Raw genomic sequence first — 24,274 nt, forward strand, 5'->3', positions numbered from 1 at the left:
TTCCCAATTCCTATTGAAATGATGGAAGGAAGAAAATAATAGAAGATGTACAAATAGCTTAGAAAACTTAAGAAAAAGATCCTGAAAATGAGACGAATTTCTAAAAGATGAAAGACTGATGAGACAAGATGGTGGAAAGGGCTGAGCTCCTCACTGTTTATTGCAAATTGAAGAAAAGTACCTCTACGTAACAAAACCTGGCACGAAAATAAGCCAACAATAATTTCTGATTAGAATCGGTAGCCTAACAAAAAGAAGGACCTCAAAGTAGGCAGTGGGAAATTGGAGTAATGAGTTACATCTTTATACAATTAACTAAAGTTTTAAACCATTTCTTAAAGATCAAATGGAATACTGTAAGAAAAAAAGATCAACAAATTAGAAGATAAGAACAAGGATTTCTCCAGAATTCAGGGAAAGAATGAGATAAATAGTTTGAGAAAGCCATAAAGAGAAGAGCTAGGATGGTTGACTTTCAAAGGCACATATATATGAAATAGGATTTTCAGAAAGAATGAAAAAAAATAGAAATTAGGGGAGCAACAACCCACTACATAATAAGAGATATTATCTCTGAGTCCAAAGATAGTCTTACTTTAGAGAGAAAAATCTCTTATTACATGCAATCGAAATTAATGAAAACAGATCTATAACTAGAAATATTAACATATACTAATCGTGTGCACCAAAAATAGAAAGGGAAATGATGATAGAAATTCATTATATTTTTTAAAGTATCATAAAATAAATTAAAAATAAAATGATAAATCTGTAGGGAAGGTAAATACATTTTTAAAGATTTCTTACAAATTAACAACTTTTATTAATAATAAATAATTATATATATACATACTATAAGTGAAATATGGATAAAAATAGGGACTTTCTTTTTTAGAAATATAGACATTGGTATATTTTTATATAATCTGATGTGGAAATAGCAAAAATTTCAAATTTTGATATAAACCTCTTGTTTCCTAAAAAATTCTGCCTATAAGATAAAAAAAAAGAAAAAAAAAAGAAAGGAAAGTAAAAAAAAAAATCTCCCAGTCAGAAACTGGGTGATCATTTCACTTTGGTTCTTAATGTTTCAGTTTTGTTTTTTTTTAATTGAGATACAATTCACATATTATAAAAGTCACCCTTTTAAAGTGTACTATTCAGCAGTTTTCAGTATATTCATAGTCAGGTTATCACCACTGTCTAATTTCAGAACATTTTCATCACACCAAAAAGAAACCACAAACCTATCAGCATTCTCCATCTCTTCCAGCCCCTGGCAAAAACTTTCTATCTACATAAATTTGCCTATTCTGAACATTTTTATGGCTATATATTTCCTTCTGAAAACTGCTTTAGCCACGTCAGATAATTTTTGTGTGTTAATTTTTCATTTTCATTCATCTCAAAGTATTTTCTAATTTTACTAGCAATTTCCTCTATGATAATTTTTTAATTAGTAGTTTGTGTTTAATTTTTGCATATTCATGAATTCTCCAAATTTTTTTAGGTTATTTATTTCTAATTTCATTCCCTATGGCGAGAGATCATACTTTGTCTAGTTTCAGTCTTTTAAAATTTATTGAGACTTGGTTTTTGGCTTATAGTAAGGCTATCCAAGAGAATGTCCTATGCCCACTCAAGAAGAATGCGTATTCTGCTGTTGTTGGGTTGAGCATTCTGTAGATGTTTGCTAGGTTTTGTCAGTTTATAGTTTGTCAAGGTTTCTATTCTTATTGATTGTCTATCTAGATGTTTTCTTTATCGTTGAAGGTGGGTTAATGAAGTGTCCATCTATTATTAATTGTTTATTTCTCACATTGATATGTTAATTTTTGCCTCAGGCATTTTGAGGGCTTGGTGGCTTCAAAGGTAAATATGCATTTATAATTACTATATCTTCTTAATATAACATGGTTTGTTGTTGCTGCTTGTTGTAGTTGTTTGTTTAGTGACTTTTCTGCTCTAATTCTACAAAGTTTATTTTCTGTCATATGTGGCCACTGTTGTTTCTACTCAGTGAACTGGTTGGCTAATGAATGGGCAGAGATTTTTTTGAATGCCTTCAGACAAAATTGTCACAATCTCTGCCAGTGGTTGCTTGCTTTCAACACTCAGCCAGCTGGTTTACAACTCTGCCACAGCCTTCACTTTCTGATTGTGCACAACTTCGCAGTCGGCCAGTAATGAGAGTTTAGAGCCTTCTTAAGTCTTTCTTGAACATGTTCACAATCCTACTCTTATTGGTGGTTTTTAGATCTCCAGGAATATGTAATAATTTTTCAAAGCCCTTCTAAGCATTACATTCCTTGGCTTCCTCTTTTAAGTTTTTTTGTTGTTGTTTCTTTTTGCCCCCTTTTTCTAATTTTTTATGGAATGAATTTGACTTGTAACATTGTACAAGTTTTAAGCATATAGCATGTTACTTGATACATTTATATATTGTAATATGATTGCCCAATGTAGTGATATTATCATATTATATAATTATAGTATATTATTTATATTTATTATACTGTACATTAGATCTCTAGGGCATATTTATTACTTATTACAAGTTTGTAGCCTTAAAAACTATCATTCTTATCTAGCCCCCTCTCCTAGTAACCACAATTTTAGTCCCTGTTTTTTACAGATTTAACTTTTTTAGACTACATATAAAAATGATATCATTCAGTATTTGTCTTTCTCTGTATGATGTTTTGCTTAGCAAAATGTGTTCAAGTCACAAATGGAAGGATACCCTCTTTTCTCATGGCTGAATAATATTCCATTGTGTATATGTACCCCATCTTTATTTTATCTAATCATCTGTTGATAGGCATATGTGTTGTTTCTATATCTTGGCTACTATGAATAATGCTGTGATAAACATTGGAGAGCATACATCTTCTTAAAATCCTGTTTCATCATAGAATTTAGATATATACACATAGCAGTGAAATGGCTGGATCACATGGTAATCTATTTTTAAATTGTTAAGGAACCTCCATATTGTTTTCCATAGTGGTTAGACCAACGAACATTTCTACAAACAATGTATAAATGTTTGCTTTTCACCACAACATCACCAACAACCTTTATCTCTTGTATTCTTGGTAATAGCCATTCTAACCGGTGTGAGATGACATCTCATTGTGGTTTGGATTTGCATTTCAGTGATGGCTAGTGATGTTGAGCATCCTTTCATTTGTTTTTGGCCATTTTAATATCTTCTTTGAAAAAATTGTCTATTTAGTTCTATCTATTTGTTAATTGGATCATTTGTATTTCTTTGTTATTGAGTTCTTTATATATGTTGGATATTAACCCCTCATTTGACATATGGCGTATAAAATTTTCTCCCATTTTTTGGATTATCTTTTTGTTTCATTAATTGTTTCTTATGCTGTACAGAAGGTTTTATAGTCTTGTTTATTGATTTTTGCTTTTGTAGTTTGTGCTTCTGATGTCATATTCAAAAAGTCATTGCCAAGATCAATATTGATGAGTTTTTCCCTATGTTTTCTTCTATAAGTTTATGGTTTCAGGTCTTATATTTAAGTCTGTGATCCATTTTGAGTTGATTTTTGTGAGTGGTGTGAGATAGAGATCAGGTTTCTTTGTTCTGCATACATGTACTTCTCCTGTTTCCCCAGCACCATTTGTTGAAGGGATTATCCTTTTTCTATTGGAGTTCTTTCCTTTCTTGTTGAATATTAGTTGACCATATACACTGAGATTTAATTCTGGGCTTTCTATTCTGTTCCAGTGGTCAACACATCTATTTTTGTGCTAGTACAATACTGTTGCTTTTACTATGGCTTTGTTGCGTAGTTTGAAATTGAGAAGTGTGATAAATCCAATTTTGTTCTTTTCTTTCAGGATTGCTTTTGCTATTCAGGGTCTTTTGTGATTCCATACAAATTTTAGGATTGTTTCTTATATTTTTGCTAAGAATGTCTTTTTGGTTAGTTTATTCTTTGTCCCAATCAGTTAGCATTTCCTCAGGCAGATGCAAAGTTTAAAACAATTGCCTGTAAATATTTTTGAATACACTTCCTGGGGGAAGTTCTTAGCCTTGGCAAACTGGAATCGAGTAAAATAAAGATAAACTTTTTGAGTAGAGACTTCTAGGTATCCACTGGACATATCAAATAATAATGATTCTTTGGGAATGAGGTTTTGAAAGAACTCCTGTTATTTTATGCTCCTTCCAGCTTATGGAATGAATGTTGTTTTATTTTTATCAAGATTACTGCCCAGTTTAAGAACAGGGGATGAGACTGGGACAAGATAAAATGCCACAAATCTGAGAATTAGCCTTCTTTTTTTTTGAACAAATGCTCCATGGGTTGCTGCAAACCTTTGGTTAATTTCAAGAGTCATGAAAACATTGTTTTGAACATTTTTTGCCAGTTTTGAAGTTGATTTTTTTAAAGGACAAATTTTCAGAGTTCTTTGCCATCATCACTGATGTTACTCTATACAGAATATTTAAAGATAAAATGTTAATGACAAAACTACACATTAAAAATATTCAACCTTTCTATTAGACAGAAAAGCAAACTAAACAAATAATATTGTTTAATTTAGCACTAAAAAAATTAGCAAGAGACTTTTATTTACTCATTTTCCTTTTACTTTCTAATTTTTATGCAAAATTATACAACAGTATCATTTAAAAATTAGTAAAACATAGTTTTTTTAAAGAACAGTTTTAAAAATGTAATGACTATATTCCTTTAGAATCTAGGGATTATTTTCTAGGCATGCCTAATATTTTATTCTTCTTTTTAACTCTAGAGGTTATATATTCTTTGAATAGTACACATAGATAAATACAGGAACATAAAGAATATTTTATAAAAAGTCTTGAGATCATAACTTCAAAATTAAACAAACAATCAAGATCCTCACAAAGAATGTAAAGGTGACACATGAAATCCCACTGTGAACTTTAGATCTACATAATAGTTGCAAAATTTGAACTTTGATTGGGGACCAGAATGCTCCAACAACAAAATTTCTTCAACCTAAACCATTATTAATATATTTATATATTGCAATAGTTTCTGGAGATCTATATTGGTTATTAAAATTTCTGATCTATATTAATATGTTCAATAAAAGTTGAAATATAAAGGTAGCTGTCTAGTATTTAAAATGTTAAGTTGACTATTATACCTCAACTCTAAATATTTTAAGTGTCATGGAGTTTCCTGTACTAGAATGTTTCTTCGAAATTCTCTTCAACACAAGGAAGATGAGAAATATGCAATCAGTTATAACTATTGCTTACAGTGCCCAAAACAGACAAGCAGAGATTTATTCTTACAACAGAAGTCCAAAAGAGACTTTGTTAAAAATCTCAGGTTCTAAACATACAAAACTATAAGCAGGTAAAACAAATCCAAAATTGTTTTATATTGTTTAATAAACATTTGCTGAAGAATTTGTTCTCATTCATTAGTAAGCATGCTATAGACTATTACAAATAGTAAAATTCAAGAACATCATACAGCATTTGTATTTCATAAAAAAAAAAAAAAATCCTCAGACAGGATAAATCTAGCATTTGTAAAGGAAAACTGAGGAAACTGTCCAAACTTTCTTTATGTATCACCTAAACTGCAGCCTAGGCAGTATTAGACTGGTTGGCAGTACAGAGTATGAGAACCATCAGCCACCTGAAATTTTGACTTGGTGGAAATTTCTCATTAAAGTTCATAGCACTGAACTATCCAATTATTTTTTTACTCTCCTTAACCCCTCAAAAATTGTCACTTAATTTTGTGTAATGGGACAATATACATTAATATTATATATAATAATATATAAATAATATCACATTTGACATATTACAAAATAATGTATCATATGTTACAAAGCATGTATATATAAATAATTTTATATGCATACAACCTTCTATATGGAAATTTCAGAGTTGTAAGAATGTTGTTAAAGGGTCAAACCTTTGCATTCCATCTGTCAATTTAAAAACTTCAGATTGGGAACTAATGGCTCCTGTCAACAGTGTGACAATAAAAAACAATTCAATCAACTAATTACAATGCTGATTATATTAAAAAATTATAGGTTAATCTCTTCTAACTGGGTAGCCTTTAGCTGAAAACCCAGATGACTCATTGCCATAGTTAAAAACTAATTATTCAACAAATATTTTTATTACAATTGAGACACTATTTTCTGGGGAAAAAAATTGATGGGTTAAACAAAAATAAATATATGTTTGATTTCAAAATAGATAGATCCAAAGATTAGGAGTATATAATTTTTAAGATTTAAATATCCCACATGGCTCACCCAAGACTGCCTTACCAATCCCTTCCACTGTCTCCAAAGTTTACATGATTTTATCAGCTATCCAACTATTTGTGTCTGTCAGATCACAACAGAAGGCTTTGGAAGATAACAGTTTGTTAGGACAGAAACAGTTTTGCCAGTTTGCACTCAAGATTATAATGGAGGGAAAAGAAAATGGAAAATAAATATTCTGGCCTACATTTCATCATGTAACCACATTTGATAACAATAAATTCATCACAAATATGAATTTACATATAAAATTATTATCTAAAATATATGTATATAAGTATAACTTATTTATTACTGAAACTTTTGAAAATACAGAAAAGCACGAAGAAACGGAAACATTAATCTTAAGCAGATCACATTGATTTTTGCTCCCTGAAGTGTGATGCTCTGATCAGTTACATCAGCATCACCTGGAAGATTGTTAGACGTACAGAATGTCAGTCTACATCCAGACTGCAAAATCAGAATCTATTTTTAAACAAGATCCTCTGGTGATTCATGGTTTGAGAAACGTTGATATAGAGGCATCCACTATTGAAATTTTGGTACCCTAGTGTTTTCTCTTCCAATATATTATACAAGTCATACAATTTTATGATACTATATTATAAATATTTTATTCCATTAAAAGTTATCAATATTATTTTCTAATTTTATTTTTAAATATGGCATAATTATTGCAAAAAACATTAGGAAAATAACGCAGAAATTGAAAACTACCTAATTTTATCACCTAGTGTAAAATTCTGGCGCATATTATTCTAGTTTTATAAATATATTTATTAATATATTATTGCATGTCATCAAGAATATAGAATTATATAGTATATAATGTTTTGTAACATGCTTATTTTAATGGCATTTTTCTTGCTATGATTTAATATCTTCTATTAACATGTTTCCCATATAGTTTCATCAATCATTAGCATTTTTTATTATGTTCTTAAGATTGAATCCTATGGTATGAATATCAGTCTTTTCTTATACCAAAAATTATCCATGATTAATTTTTAATTTTTATTTTCCTTTATATAAATCTTCAAACACATTGTAAAACAAGTGTCTAAAAAGTGAATATATATTACTATGGAAAATATAATACTGAATCAAGTTTCACATTATAAAGGACAACTTTGATTGTTTTTTCCTGAAAGATGATTTGTCTTTTTCGCCTAAATATCTATCTACATATATATATATATTTTTTTTTTTCTTTTTTCAATAATTAAAAATTAGCCATGGCTAAATACATGACCTTTGCAAAGATTTTTTTTCTAAGAATTTTGTAAATACTTCTATTTATATATTTCTATTTTTTTAGCTGAGAGTCTTTAATAAATATATATAATTTTACCAACCATATTTTTGAGAAATACATTCTCAATTCACTTCACATTACTTTTCTTATGATTATCTTATCATTATGTTCATTTGTACTTTTCCTCTGTAATCCTTTGTATGTTTGCCCTTCGATATTGAGCAGTGTCTATTTTTTCATCTTCCATGTAGTTTTAAATATTTTAATGAATATTTTAATTGTCCCAAGTTAATCTTTACCTATGTTTACTTTAATCTTATTCTGTTGTCTTATTATCTCATCTTTTATACTGTCTCAAATGTAGACTATTTCTAACCTTTTTTAACAGCATGGGTGCGTGGATTGCATTTCTGTTTGTTTGTACAATCTGTGTTCTTGGTTCTGATTAATCAGCATCCTCAAATTTGCGGCTGGAAAGTACATTTTTGTCCACAGTCTCTTAAATACTTCCCACCGTTGACACTGACTTTATCATGTGGGGAATTAACAGTAATAAAATGGCATGTTCTCTTTCCTCCACTGCTTGGATTTATAGAAATTTAAGTCTAAATAATCAGCATTCTCAGCTTTTTTATTCTAGTTATTAAGCCTACAGTAATCTTTTTTTTTGGTGACTGAATTTTCAAGATTGCACTTCCCTGAACTTGTCCTACGCAGTTGATATCTATCTTCTATCTATCTATGTCTGGATGGATGGATTTTATGGCTGTGGATTACAGTTGCCAACTGAAAGTAAAAAGAGATGTCCTGATTTGGAATAGGGGGAAGGAGGGCTGTTTTAGAAATCCACCCGAAATATTAGAATGACAGCAGGTCATTTGTTACAGATCCGCACTTTCTAAACAAAGTGGTGAAAAAGTTGAGAATAGAGTTTTCTATAATTCCTGGTTGGCATTGCAAAGGTGTGCCAGCCTTTGAGTTAATGAAATAAATTCCATCAGTTATGACTTAAAGGAAAACCAGATATACCAGCAGAAGTTGGCTTAGGTTCAACATTTTTCCCTAATAAATTTGCTGTTTCCTATTAAGTATTTAAGTGGAAATGTGAATGACAACATCCTAGACTACTAGCTAGTTGTCAGTTTAAACTGGAAACCATCTCTGGATCATAGAAACCAAATTAATATTCTTACATCAAGATTAAAGATTTATTTCATATTAATTAAAGTGATGTTTTCTTACAGAATAGTGAGATGTGTTTTCTAATATGTGATAAATCTGAAGTTGAAACAGACTAAAATAAGATGTAGATAGTATATCCTCCCAAAACTTATTCAGAGATTGAGATAAAGGAATGGTGTTTTCAGGAAAGGTATATTATTTAATCATTATTTTTTCCATTGGTAAAAGTTAGGCTTAATCACAAATAAGCTGGATTTTCTGTCAGTTTGTTTATTAGTATTGGAGAAGAAATCAGCAGTTGAATTATTTTAAATTTCTTCTGACTAAGTAGAGCCTTCGGTTTATATTTAGCTTTTATTTCACAAAAAATTGTGACATGCTTCACAGAGATTAAAAGGATATAGCTAAGGTGGCAATAACACTAAATGTTATTTAAAATCCCTTTATAAACTTGCCATCAAAATAAATTATATATTGTTCTTTCATACATGCAAATAGTTTTAAAATGTGATAAGAATCACAATTTAAATCCAATTTTCAACTTTGATTTAAATGAAGTGGGATAAGGAGTCAAGCTAGTTTTTCACAGGGTCGTTCTAAAGTTGGATACTGATTCCTTTCCAAGAATGATTTCCATTTATTGCAGAAATTTTTTCTAGCATTACGTTGATCAGTGAGGCTTCTGACATTTACATGAAGCAAAAAGGCATTTTCATTCTCTGAGCCATTCTTCGAAGAGAAAGATGCTGCAGCTAGGGAAAACATTAATTAGACGCACATCTAACATAAATGGCTTGTCACTGTGTTACAGTACTTAGCAGAACTCACACTGTCCTTAGAAAAATTCCTTCAGTGCTTGGGTTTAACTTGAGGAGTTAACTACTTTAATTTGTAGTGATACATACTATGTACAGCTTGCAATGTATTTGCATATTTTAAATACTTTAAAGAATATCTCGCCAAAGGAATTCCTAATGGAACGTAATTTAATTCACAAGTTGAAAAATGGGATAATGGCTTCAGCCCCCGTCACTCTCCTAATGTTTGAAGTATTGCTGGAGAATAAAACAAGCAGTGCATAAAAAACAGATATTATAGTAACAACTGTCCATGATAATGAAAAGGATACACTAGTGTTTTGCTTATTTATAACAAATGAGCATGAATATCTTCTTGTGTTTCTTTGGGGAACACTATTAATTCTTTTTGCTACATTGAAACGAAGCATGGGTAATGCCATTGAATGGGTGTCTAAAATGTTACATTCATAAAAATGAAAGGATAAAAGTCATGCAAATTAATGTAATGTTTATGTTATCCATATTCTCTAGTTTTAAGTTGTGTGATTTTGAGATAACTCTTTCATTGCCTAAATTATTCTTGAATGGCCACTTTATTTATTAAAATAGCCTTTGAGAAAACTGAGACCGTGAACATTTTCTTACTTCTATACCTATGCCTGATTCGAAAGTACTAAAGTTTGCATCACTTTATCCTTTATTAAGAAACACTTTTTTCTGTCCTCTCTATTTATCTAATAATGAGGTTGAACAACAACAAAAATAAAGCAACTCTAAGTTAGACACTGAAACTATTGCAATCAGTTATCCCATCCAATAAATTATTTGTTGAGTAGTACCTAGATCATCTGAAAAGCATGCTGCATTTTCCTGTGCATTAGTATGTAAATAGAGTATGTCATAGTATGAAAAATTACATAGAAGAAAAAGAGGTGGCATCTCTATATTGATTTACATGCATGATATAAGACAGCCTGATCACTCATACAAAAGCATCAATAAATTGTACAACAAATTTCACTAAGTGACCTAAATCCATACACTTCTTGAACAATTATAATTAACTTGACAATGTGAGATGAAGAAACCTGATCCGTACCTCTAGTTTATTCGCAATCTAGGAACATGATAAGCATTACTATATCTTAAGAAATACTTCAGATGAGACATGTCAGAGGTATTTTTCAGTTCTTCCAGGAACCATTTGGAATTAGGTCAGAAACTTTAGAAAATTCTGGTATACATTAGACATAGTCATTAGATATTTCTAACTCTCCAGAATGCCTGTGGATCAGAGTAGAAAACCCAACTGTCTAGGGCTATAGAAGATGATTTTTCACATGTACTATCCAATCACAGCCCATGAATTGGGAATTTACTAAGATCACTCCAGTGGGCAAGATGCAGAAGGACTGCTAGTAGCCTAAACATGGTTCCTATGAGATTATAAAGATGGGAGTGATCAGCCTAGTAAAAATCCAGGGTACAGTTTGGGGGAATAAAAAAAAAAAGTTTCTTTGTCTTTATCTGTGTATATAAATGTACTCGGTAGCCTCTAAGAACAGTACATTACCAAGATTGAAGGAGCTTGCATTTTGATTAATGAGAAAGTTACATGGAGCATATTCATAGTACTTAATATATGTTAAATAATTAATCTTCACAGCTCTCTGTAACAAAAGGAGCATTGCATTTTTAAGTGAAGACAGAGAGGCACCAAGAAGTTAAATGATGTGCTTCCTTCTGTTTCCATCAAGAGGTATTCTAATCTCATTTTCCCTGTATTTATAGTCTGTGAACTCCAGATTTCACTTCCTCTCTGAAGTAGGGCTACTTTCTCAAGTCTCTGCCTTGAGACTTGAGATATTCTTTGTGATTTTATGTGTTTACCTTTTGCTCTAAGGCAATAAGCAACACTGAGATTAACTTTTTGTTGTTGTTATATACTCCTATTAACCATCTGAGATTTCTTCAAGAATTCTGTCATTTTATATCTCTATCTCTGTTACAACCTAATCCAATAGGGACTGACAATGTTGAATTGTTTCTGTTAGCTTCTTTTGTTAGTATTTTCATTTCATATTCAGTTTCTTCAAAAACAACAAAAAGAATAAGGAAAGGACCCATTCTTAGTAAAGAAATACATATATATGTATATATCTATAAAACATACATATATATACCATATATAAAATATATATAGGAATATATATAGAATAACATATTGTTTATACATGCATATAATATAGTCTAGTTCACTGCTCTGTGGTCCCACAGATGGCAAATGACAGAGGAATTAGCAACAAAATACAATAATATAACAACATTGCATGAGCTGGCCTTGTTCTTCATTTATTATACACTATATTTTTTCTAATCAATATTTTATTAACTTGGAAAGTCAGAAAGTCTTTTGTATAGATGAGCTGTCATAATATATGGTAGAACGACTGCCATTATTTTAGAAACTACTTATCTTTAGGGACTTTGGCAATAATTGGATTATCTGTGGCAAACCTAGTATGATAAGCAAAAGGTTATGTAAAACACATACAAACTTCTCTTAAAATTCCCTCTAATTAAAGAAAAAAATAGCTGTGTTACATAAGTATGATTGACATACAAAAAGCTGTAGATATTAGAAATATTCAACTTGATGCATTTGTAGGTAAGTATACACTTATGAAACCATCATCACTATCAATGCCATCAACTTATCCATTAGCTCCAAAAGTGTCCTCCCACCTCTTCCTGACTTAGTATAAGATTTTCGTTCAGCAAATTTTTAAGCATACAATATAATATTGTTAATTACAGGCCTTACGCTATACAGTAGATTTCCAAAACTTATTTATTTTGTATCACTGAAACTTCCTATCCTTCCACCAGCCCCTCACCATTTCCTCCTCACCCAAGTGCCTGGCAACCACCATTCTCTGCTAGTATGTTTTTGACAAATTTAGTCACTACATATAAGTGAGATCACACAGTATGTGTCTTTCTGAGTTCGGCTTATTTCACTTAACATACTGTCTTCCAGGTCCATCCATATTGTCACAGATGGCAGATTTTCCTTCCTTTTTAAAGCTAAATAATATTCCAGTGTACGGATATAATTTGATCTGTTCATCTATCAATGGACAGTTAGGTTGTTTCCATATCTTGTCTATTGTGAATAATTCTGCAATGAACATGGAAATGCAGATATGTTTTTGAGATGCAGATTTCAATTGTTTTGGTTTTATACCTGGAAGTGGAATTTCTGGTTTAAATGGTAAGTCTATTTTTCATTTTTTGAAGACCCTTCATATTGTTTTCCTTAGTAGCTATACTAATTTGCATTCCTACTAAGAGTTTACAAGGATTACTTTTTCTCTGGATCATCATCAAACTTATTGTCTAGGGAAATTCTTTAAAGTACATTGTAAATAAAGAGAAACACCTTGACGACAGGAAAACTGTCTTTTCTGTTTAATGGATTTGGACTTTATAAATATCAAACATTTTATCTTTTTTTATGGATTTAAAGCTAGGGGCTGGAATTTTAAATGCCATGATAACCTTGCACAGGGACTGGCAAACTATGACCCGCAGGACAAACAGGGCTCAATGTCTGCTTTTGTAAATACAGTTTTATTGGAACACAGCTTTGCTTATTGATTTACATATTGTTTGTAGTTGCCATTATCATACAACTATAGAATTGAGTAGTTAGGGAAGAAACTGTATGACCTACAATACTTACTATAATCTCTTTCACAGAAGTCAGGCCTGTTTATTGAATGATAGAACAATTGTGGTTTTTAATTTCCATTCTTCTACTTTATTCTTTTTAGTTTTCTGCATATTCTAAATTTTTGGAATGTTTGAATATAATTTCTATAACGGAAACACATTAAAAATGTTATTTTATTTTAAATATTCATTTATGTATTTAAATATGCAAATAGTCATTTACATTTACATATGTAGACATGTTTGTCTTCACACCAGAAGAATTCAGGCTTTCTTCATTTATAAACATTTTACTGTAGAGAACTGGCTTTCTTCTCAATAAGGTATATTTTAAAATTTGGGATTCTATATATTTTTCTCAAATCTTACATTAGTAGCAGTTTATCAGTTTGAGAATGCACTCTAGATAGGTTTTTAAAATGTTCTAGACCTAATTTTCTGATAATGCTGCGCCATGTAAAACTGTGCAACTTTCTTGCCATGGGCGATTGCTGAGTCAACTAAATATCCTCCTAGACCAATCAGATATATTCACTCTGGAAGCAATATTTTTATAGTGACAGCAGTAAAATTTCTTAGGAGATTTATAAAGACACATTTAATCAGCTTTTCGGTTTTTATTTTCAAATAATCAAATAAATGAAAATAGTTCTCCAAATTCCATCCTAATGAAATTACTGAATTACAATCCACACATATTTTCTGAAAGATTTAAGTTTAGCAACCTTAGTTTCATCTATGTTTGACTTTAGTTTTCTATTTCTAATTTATTGTTTATTTACTCCTTGTATCTTTCAAAAAGAGAAGTAGATCCCAGAAGAGTATTTCTTTTGTTGACTGTTTTTCATTAACTTTTATGTCCTAATTTTCACTTACCTTTATGTTTCATGTAAAAGTTCAGTAATATTGATATACATTTTTGGATTTTGATTGTTTTTCCCAGTTGCTTGTGTTGATTTCATTTTCTTTTTTACTATATTTTTGTTTATTGAACACCTATGACGTGACTAATTTTGGATAAAAGGTTAGAGGGACTCAGATCCCAAAACTTACTATCTTGTTTTATTTCCTTCTTTTCATGAGTTTTGAAACAGTTATTAATTTCAGACACATTTAAAAATTAATGTTTACCGTGAGTTTTTACATCTTCCACTGCTAAAGACAACTGCATAGCTTTACTTAAAAATTATCTCCATATGATCCAGCAATTCCACTACTGGGCATATATCCAAAGGAAACTAAAACACTAATTCAAAAAGATATCTGCACCCCCATGTTCACAGCAGCATCGTTTACAATAGTCAAGACATGGAACAATGCACACAGTGAAATATTCTTCAGCTATAAAAAAAACAAGGAAATCTCAAAATTTGCAACAACATGGATGGAATTCGAAAGGCATTATGCCAAGTGAAATTAGTCAGACAGAGAAAGACAAATATTGTATGATATTACTTATGTCCGGAATTTAAAAAAAAAAAAAAAAACTCATAGAAAAAGAGATCAGACTTGTGGTTACCAAAGGCAGAGGGTAGGAGTCGGGGGAGGAATTGGAGGAAAGTGGTCTAAAGGTACAACTTTCCAGTTAAAAGATAAATAAATACTGAGGATGTAATGTACAACATGATGATTAGATATATCACTGCTGTATGATATACAGAAACATTACTGAGAGTAAATTCTAAAAGTTCTCATCACAAGAATTTTTTCCCCTTTTTTTTTCTTTTCTTTTTACTGTATCTATGTGAGAGATGAATGTTAGAGCTGAATTTTCTGTGGTTAGCATTTCACAATATATGTAAATCAAACCATCTTGCTATATATCAAAATGTATACTTATACAGTGATATATGTCAATTATTTCTCAATAAAATGAAAAAAAGACAACTTTACTTAAGAAATCTATTCAAAAGTGTACCATATGTGTGTGTGTGTGTGTGTGTGTGTGTGTATGTGTGTGTATATATATATAATATAAGTTAGTCTAGAAAATTGCTGTTGGTTTAATAAACTGAGAACTGGTAAAGATAAATCAGATGTGAACATACATACATGTACATATTTGTATTTCTCACCTTATTTAAAAAAAAAACCTATATAGAGAATTATATAATTATACCTACATCTTTCATTCTAACATTAATATCAGAGAAAATAATCTTTATATTTTGAACATTTTCATTACATCTTTATTACATCTTATAACATGTTGCACATTTGTTCTTAAAGAAGAAACACAAATGTCCTGTTGCAACTACTATATACACAATATAAGTGATATTTCATCATTTTATTTTTTATCTCCTATTATTTTAGGAGACTAGATTGTTATACATCTGATATTTGGAATAATTTCAAGCCTTTGTACATCCTCGAGAAGGGAAAACTAATTCAGTAATGTGTTGAACTTTTGAGGGTTATTGTTTTATAAATTTATAGCTTAAAACACACCAATACACTCATCTGATTGATATAAAAATGCTATATTTCTACATAAATGCTTTTGATAAATATGTTCAGAAGTGTTTGTTATGTTCTCTATGTGAACGCTGGGAAATTCTAAGCTTTTTAAATTTTCCATAAAATAAAAATCAGGACCACAATAGTTATTTCATGGTGCACAAAAGGACATAAAATGTAGTAGAAATATAGTTCAGCTTCCCAGATCCCCAATTAACCATACTATGGGACGAAGGATCTCATCAAGCAGAGGCTGTGGGGTGAGCTACATGCTACGGGTCCAGAAGAGTGCTTGTGCTTCCTTGAGATCCCAAATCCTAAGAGACTCTGAAGGGTTTATCCACATAGCTTCCAAAATAACCTAAGATGTGCCTGAGACTTGAGTTGAAAGTTCTGGCCAATAGAAAATCTAGCACACTTTCACTAATAATTTATTTCCACATGGAAAGCCAGTAGGACAGCCCAAAATATGATGAAATCAGCTATATTGCATTGGAAGCTAGTCCCGGCAAATATTAGATAGTCAAGCAATGTAAGTTCCTATTCTCTTTCTAATTATTAATAAATATATAGTAAAGAACTATGACTATAATACTCCCTTACTCACTCTGGTATTGAGTGCTGACTGTACTCCAGTAGCTAGTCTCCCTTTCTTTCTTTCATAGTAATAGAACTTCCTAATTTTTAACTAGGCACAAGAATTATTTTTATCTTTACTAAAGAGTATGACAAATCTCTCACCAATGCTATATAAACAGAAGAGTACCTAGGAGAACTTCCAATGAACATTACTTAAAAGAAAATTGACTTTGTCTTTTGTCCATTTTCAACTAGTTTTATATTCTGATGATTGTAGCATGGGATGTAACAGCTGAATGATCCCAATCATCTTGAGCTCCAAAGATGAAGACCACATACTAGGATTGAAGGGTGGCAAGCTGAAGTGACCCTAGGTCCTGAGGACTTTGAGAACAGAATTTCCCTAGCAGTCTCCAGAATTTTATATGAGAAAAAAGTGCCTGTCTCATTTAATCATGTTTAATTTGATTCTCTCTCACAGTAAGCTTAATTCTAACTTTTGTGCTTACTATTTCCAAGTTTACCTTGACATTGTTTATGGTGAATCACCTCATTTATTTATTTTGTTTGGCTTAATGCACGTTTCATCAATTGTCTGCATTATATATCTAGAAGTAACGGTTAAGAGTTTAGTCTCTGGAGCTTGACTGACTAGACATGTTACATTTTTATTTACTAAAAATGTTATATTTTCAAGTTACTTAACATCTCTAAGTCTCAATTGGTTTAATAATAGTTATAAGAATAGTACCTACTACATAATATTATCATGAGAAATAATTTAAATACTGTATATAAGAGTTTATTGTAATTGAAAACACATATGAAGTACTCAAAATTTATATTATAGATATATATTTATATGTAAAGTTACAGTTATATGTCTTTTGAATTATGAGCTATAGGACAAGTTACTGGACAATTACTGTAGGCTGGAGTTTAATACGTAATAGTGGCAGTGATAATTTTATACACACATACATACATAATAAAATTTAAATTCCAAAATACATATTCCAAAATTTAATGCTGTTATCTTTTCAAAAAGAAATATTTATAATACCTGCAATGTAATAATAAATGTGTATATATCAACTAAAGCTGATCTGATTTTTGCAATATAATTTCAAAAGCAAACCTCTCTATTGCTAGACAAGAAGTATTTTTATGTGTTAGATGAGCTAGATTTAAGAATTTTAGATATATTTAAGCTTATAAGAAATATTTTTGAGGCTATTTTTTCTTTAATATTACATTTATTATTTATATACATTTATTAACTATAAAGATATAGTTAAAATCACATAAAATGTTTTCAGTAATATACAAATAGTACTTTCATAGTCAGCTTTTTATTTTTGGACATTTCTTTACCTACAATTGAGATATACTAACAATAGCTTAAGAACCATTGTTTAAAGAGTTGAAAGAAAAATACACACGCACACACACTTTTTTTTCTGTTTTAAGGATATTATTTGTAAATATTTGGAGGCTTTTGAGGCTTACCTAATTCTCTTAGAAAATGATAGATTTAAATTAAGATTTAGATTAAATTAAAAAATAGATTAAATTTAAACTAAAAATTATTAAAGATTTATATAATTTCCTATTCTTTTCAAAACAGAATTATGTATTAAGAAAGAGTAGTGCTCTACCTTTGTATTCTTAGAAAAAACTAATTCCCAATGTGCCATTTGTTAGTTTTCTGCAAATGCTATATGAAACACAATTTTCTGTCTGACACATTCTTTTAATTTTTATCAACAAAAATGTGTTCAACTAAAGAAGACAATCAAATTATTTTCTTTTTCAAATTGATATCATACTATTTTTGTCTATTTCAGCATTTTGTGCATCAGATAATGATTTTCTGCTTGTTTAAATATAGCTTCTTATCCCAAAGTGATTAGTCAATGTAAAATATATGAGGCTAAAGCGGCTTCTAAATGCTCTCAGTTCCTAAATCTCTTAACTCTCTCATTTGCCTGAATATTCCTATCCTCACAAAACTTATGTGGACAGTGAAGAACCATAAGGAACAAACTCTTTATGCTGTTGTTATTGTATTATAATGTAAGCCAATTTTTGAAAAAGGGAAAAAGCATGTGACTGTAATTCAAGTTTAAAAAATCCTGTAAAATACTGCCTTGACCATACCGATTACGTAATTAAGAATTACACTGAAAGTGGACAGTAGAAAGCAGAGTTTTCATAAAGCATTTTAAAGTTCCAGCTACTGTTCCTTACTTTGCCAAAACTAATTTATTTAATCATCACAGCCATCCAAGGAAGTAAATACTGTTATTTGTGTGTCCATTTTGTAGATAAGAAAAGTGAGTCACCGAGAATGACAATCGGCCCAAGTCCTAATGTTACAGAAGCAGAGGAGCATGAAATCAAGAACAGGCTGTGTGTCTCCAGTTTATGGTTTTCACCAACATATTTTATTGCCTTTTCAATGTTGTGTTTCTTCTAACTTTTGAAGTATCTTTTTCATGTTTTTTGCTTTTAAGAAGTTAAGATTAAAAGCTATTTATAATAATTTTTAAAAAATTTGGTGCAAGGCTATTAAGCCCTAGCACAGTGATTTAACAACATAATTCAATGTCAGAGAACAGACTTCTGTTTCTAGCAGCTATATTATCTAAATAACCTGTAGAAACAACCAATAAAGCACACCTATTATTTCTGGGGAAAATATAAAAATACAGCTTTTAAACTGAGCTAACAATATAGTAGTATAAATTACCAGAGGCCCGAAAGAAGAGGGAATTAAAAATGAGAATGCTTAAATTACTACTAAAACTAAAGCAACCGATGTACAACTGCAGATCTTATCAAGCAAGAAGCTTGTTTGCTGGCAGCTTGGGTTTTAATAATGGCTTTGTAGACAGAAAACAAGACCTTGGGCTAAACAGCTTCAAGGAGGTGGGCACGCGCACACACACACACACACACAGTTAAGTTAAACTCTCAATGGCTTATATCTTAAGTGAATTGGTGGGCTAGATAAATTCTTCCTGCTGGCAAAGGGAAAATCAGAAGCCAAAATGCCTATCTTTGCCTAGGATTTGGTAGGAAAAAACCTCTCTCATAAAAATTCACGATCACAGCTTGCTCTCAGAAGTTAAGATTTTGATTTTACAGTTTCTGCACGGTCCAGGAAAAATTACCAGTCAGTTGAGTTCACTTAGATTTTTCCAGATTAATAGTAGCCTAGAATGCCTGGCTAAATTAAGCCTAAATACTCTCCTGATATACCAAAGCTAAATCAACTTTCACAGAATTCTCAGAAACTAAATCTTGGGAAATGTGAGCTCATTATTTACATTTATAAAATACTTAAAGACACAAACCACAGTGAATGAGAACCAGCAGGAACATTCATAAACATAAATCAAACACCAACATCATAGGGTAGAGATAATAAAAATAATTGAATGAAGACTATAAAATGAGTATATTTAAAGACAGAATTGAGAACAATAGAAAGGCACATAGTGTTATCAAAAAAAGAATGAGCAGCTATGAAAAAATTTAGAAAATTATAATCACTTAAAAATATTGCAATAGATGTGCTAAATTAAATAAGAAGGAGATAAAATTAAAGAACAGATAGACATATATACAGAAAAGAACAGAAACATGAAAATGTGTAAATAATGTCTTTGCCCAGGTTCCCTTTTTCTGAGCCAAAATATCACATGCTAACACTTTACTGGGAGTGCAATTCCAGGGAAGCAAAAATATATGAAAAAGGGAAGTAAAGGAGGAAAGAAAACAATAAGTACAACCAAGTGTGTTAAGTGTGTTACTGAACTAGTCACAACTTCATGGTGAGTTGAATGATTGGTCTTGTCTGCACTAAAAGTGGAAGAGATCAGAGTTATTCTTGACCACTGAATTTCTTCCACCACCTGAGGGTTAATTCCATATACATTCTGGTTGCACATATGCAGATATCAAATAGATCTTATAGTGTCTCATATCTCAGAAACCACTGGACAGCTCTGAGATGAAGGTAAGAGTCACATGGTTCAGGAATGAAATTTGTACCAATTAGTACTGTAGATTAAATCATTTAATGGCAGTAGGGCCTAGGAGCCATAGCCTCAGAAAATCCCTCAGCCTGTAGTGACAGTAGTCATAGTGATGTGGCAGTAAGACAGAGAGGCAGCACAAACCATTTATAAAGTCTTTAGATCAAATTGTGAGACAAAAAACACACTAAATCTAGCTGCCTCCAAACAGCCTCTTACCTACTAATATTCACAAATATGCCCTGTGTTGGAGGACAAGGAAAGTCAATTATTCATCTAATTGATGTTTAAAGTAGAAATAACATAGAGAATGGAAAAGAGGTAATGATAAAGAAGATAATGATTAAATATTTTTAGTATTGAGGAATGATATAAAATTAGAAAATCAAAAGGTTTCTCAAAATGATGAACAAAAAACTCTCAAATTAGAATTAAAATATGTAGATGTATCATATAGTTATAAAGGGGAAAATGACATTTTTAAAGAAAGCTTACCAATAAGAGAATTTCAGAAAAGAAGCTCTAAAAGGAAGTGCTCCAGTAATAATAATAATAATAAAAAAATTCACAAGAAAAGATTGAAATATAAGAAAAAATAGTGAGCAAAGAAATTGATTAACCCATAAATAACATAAACAAAAATAAAGTGTACAAAACAATAATAAAAATGTCTCTAATTAGATAGGGAGTAAAAGACAAAATGAAAGTCAAACACCTGATTACAACATCATATAAAATGAAAGAGAGTGATAAAAGCTAAAACACTATTTTCTGAATTATTTTTAGAGTGGGATAGAGATAACAGATAGAGACATTGCCAAATCAAGTATGAATGTTAGCATGTTAAGAGTAACTACATAATTTGTTTTACCAGAAAAAAAGTTAAATTCTTTTTAAATCTATCTAATAGGAAGGAGGATTTTAAAATGTAGAATAAAGCTTAGAAAATCAGAGTAAACAGAAAGCCCATATTAAATGACATAAATAATTCCAAATATGACAGTTCTCAACTTACAAGAATTGGACTAAACTCCATCAGTTAAAAATAGTAATTAAGTCTTTATTCACAATATAAAATTTATATGCCAATATACTTACATATACATATTATTATAGTATTTATTGAAAATGGTAAAAAATGTTATAGAGCATTTAAAGCATAGGTGAAAATACATGGCAAGTGAATGCTAATCAATAACAAGCTGGTATGGCTATAGTAATATCAACAAAAATACTTTAAGGTTAAAAACATATTAGACATAAAGATAATTTTTATATAATGATAAAAGGGATAACTCACGTGGAAAATACTAAAATTCTCATGTTTTATGCCTTTATTAATTTTGGCACATTATTCACAAGGCAAAACTATCTGAATTATAATGAAATATTGACCATTCCACCATTATTTGGGAATTTCAATGTTAAGAAGGAGATTTAATTGTGAAAAAAATCGAATAATCTGATTATCACAGCTTATATATGATTACTTACAAAACTTTACATCTATTAATTAAAAAATACACGTTCTTCTTCACTTGGAATTAAGCTTATGTAAAACCAGAAAGCAATGTTTAACAAATTTCAAAACTTTATGTCATACAGATCGACCATGATGTAATAAATAGAAATAAATAAGAAAAGGATAACTAAAAATATCAGAAAATTTAAAAGTATGTTTCTAAATTACTCAAGCCTTAAATGAGAATGCATATTGGAAATTAGAAAATAGAACTAAAATAATAATAAAAACATATTACATTAAATTAAGCTAATATGGTATATTGCAAGGAAATTCTCAAGCTCTGATGTTCATTTTTGGAGTAAATAAAGTGTGAAAATTAATTATACATGCATTTAAGTTAAGGAATTTAAAAAGAATAGTGTGATACAAGAATTTTTAAAATAATAATGAAGATAAAAATTAATGGAGGAAACAAAGACTCAATACAAAGGATAAGTAAAGACAAAAATTATTGTTTAAAAAGTTAAAAAAATTAGCAAATCTTTAAGTTCTAGAGATAGCATTTGTGATTAAAAAAGAAGACATGAATAAAAATGTTAAGAGTAAAAAAGTGGAAAAATTATGGACATTAGAAATTTAAAGCTTAATTGTGATTTAAAATAATTCTACACCTAGAATTTGATTCGATAATTTATGTGGAAGATAGGGCCACAATTAAATAAGTTACATTTGAAGAAAAACAACTTGAGAGAACTTACCTTATCAAATATCATTATGGCAACATGATAATTATACATGCGGTATTGATAGAGGGGTAGACAATTAGACCAAAGGGGCAGACAATTAGACCCATATATCTATGGGAACTTAATATGTAACATAGATGACATTAAAAATCAGTTGGGAGAAGAATGGCTATTCAAGATTAATGCCTGGGAAAAGGCTATTCTCACAGGAAAAAAATAAAACTAGATATTGACCTTGTTCCATAAATCAAAAGTTTTATAGTTGCAGCTTAAAGATCTAAATTTAAAAAAAGTTAGAAATATATAAATGTATTTATAGGACCTCTTGGTAAGAAAATATTACTTTGACTAGATAATAAGGTATAACAACACATAAAAATATTGATAAAATTGATCGCATTCAAGTTATGAACTTAAGTGTTGCAAACAATTCAAAAAATGAAAGTACAATTAATTGACTAGGAAATACAATCTGTATAAACATATATTACCCACAAAATATTAGTTTCTTGAATGTGTCAAGCCTATTTACAAATCAATAAAAGAAAGACAATAAATAAGAAAATAAGCAAAATATATGAAGAGACAATTCCCAAAGAGGATACTGGAAGAGCCAATAAAATAGGAAAATGATTAAACCCTGCTAATAAGCAGGGAAAGTAATATTAGAACTATGACAAAATACCATTTCACTCCTACTAGTTTGACAATAATATAAAATTGTCAAATGATGGTGAGTCAGGTGGAACGATGAAAACTCATACATCCTGGTGGTAATTTAAATTGATGAAGAGCCTTTGAGGGAGCAATTTGGAATAATCTAGTAAATGTGTCAACTGCTAGTTACAATCTAGAGAAGCTTTTGCACAAGTGAAGATAGATATTCATAATAACAAAGTTATTTCTCATAGCAGAATAATGATTTACAAAATACTGTCCCTCTGTAGAAGAATAGAAAAATAAATTGTGATGTTTTCTTGATTGACTACTGTATAGCAGTGAATATGAATGAAATAGTCCTATACATGTCACAATAAATGAATATCACAAATATATTATAATGCACAAAAGTTGGAACATAATGCATAAATTCCGATTTTATTTATATTTGTATTAAAACATATGTGTTATGTGTGTGTGTGTATCCTTAAACCATGTGCAATGTGACATGCACACTGTGTATATGGTTATCCCCAGAGGAAAGAGAATGGAATGCAATTGGGAGGGGTACACAGGAGACTCCAATAGAACCTATAATGTTTTAGTTTATTAGGTGTATTTGGACATGTGAATGCTGTTCTTTATGCTTTTTGTGTATCAGAAACATTTTATAATCAATGTAAAATAATAAGGAGAAGAGTCAGATCAACATGTGTAAATATCTGCTTAAGAAGTGGGAGAAACAGTTGCTTGGATTGATTATTATGATTGACTGAAAGCTATGGTATCTAGATTATATTCCAAATTTTTAAAATAATAAAATTTGATTACATTTTAATATTAATCTGAACATAATTTTAAAGTAAATGAAATACTTTATTTGCTGTCACTTATGTGTTTTTCATGAATGTAGAGTGCAAAAGTTCAGATGGATAACTTCTAGGAGACCATAACATAGATATTTTATAAATAACATAATTGTTTCATGAATTGCTGAATCATCCTTTTCCAAAAATTATTCTTTTCTT

At 30.1% G+C, this 24,274-nt stretch overlaps 1 protein-coding gene across 3 annotated transcripts in view; it reads right to left on the minus strand.

The window, feature by feature from the left end:
• Positions 1-24,274, minus strand: part of LRRTM4 (leucine rich repeat transmembrane neuronal 4) — a 642,788-nt gene that overhangs the window by 278,591 nt on the left and 339,923 nt on the right. The gene's annotated exons all lie outside the window — the stretch shown is intronic.

Source organism: Pteropus alecto, unplaced genomic scaffold, assembly GCF_000325575.1.
Source record: "Pteropus alecto unplaced genomic scaffold, ASM32557v1 scaffold100, whole genome shotgun sequence".
NCBI lineage: Eukaryota > Metazoa > Chordata > Mammalia > Chiroptera > Pteropodidae > Pteropus > Pteropus alecto.